The sequence below is a fragment of the Triticum aestivum genome, chromosome 7D (assembly GCF_018294505.1).
Source record: "Triticum aestivum cultivar Chinese Spring chromosome 7D, IWGSC CS RefSeq v2.1, whole genome shotgun sequence".
NCBI classification, from domain to species: Eukaryota; Viridiplantae; Streptophyta; class Magnoliopsida; order Poales; family Poaceae; genus Triticum; species Triticum aestivum.
The window spans coordinates 115,781,108-115,781,858 of record NC_057814.1 but is presented as its reverse complement, the minus strand read 5'-3'; positions in this window follow the sequence as shown (position 1 = coordinate 115,781,858).

Genomic DNA, 751 nt, shown 5'->3' with positions numbered 1-751 from the left:
TGTAAAAGATGAAGACTGCAATGTCAGGAATAAACCAGAATAAGCACTTCATGCATAGTTTCAATTGTTAGTGCAAACTGAACTTACAAAGAGGGGTACGTCAGTGTTCTTTTGGGGTGTACTAAGTCCTCCATGGCTCATATGCATTTGAACGTTATTGATTGGATCGATACTGCTGCACACATGGCCACATGATTAGCCTTTCAACCTACACTCACACGTGTATACACATGGACTGAATTTGTGTGTAGTTTTACCTGAAACTTTTGATGCCCTCCGTGTCGCTGATTGCAAATGACATCGTTGTACTTGCTAGTTGCTCATCGGTAGTTGCCGCTGCAGCAAAGTATTACCAGTTATAGGGGAGATAGGTCTACGTAGAGAAGTACATGCACAACAGACTGATGCGTACGGTGTTTGCCGATGGTTGTCAGGTTCATGTTAACGTGGGATCAGACAAGCATGTACAAGACTGGGACGGTACCTGCCTCTCGTGGGTGCCGGACGACGTCGGGATCGAGTCGACGGAAATCGGAGCACATGACGGCGGCGGCGGAAGACGCGCAGAAGCAGTCGGGCTACTCTTGGGTAAAAGGTTTTGGGGGTTTTCTGTGAAGTAAGATGGTTGTTAGATTACAAAGCGGGCGTCTAAACGTAATTAGTCCCTAGGCTGCACGTGATGCTCGGGATTGAGATCGTGGGGTTGAAACGGAACGGCTACACGGATACACGAACTAGGTAGGATTCACCA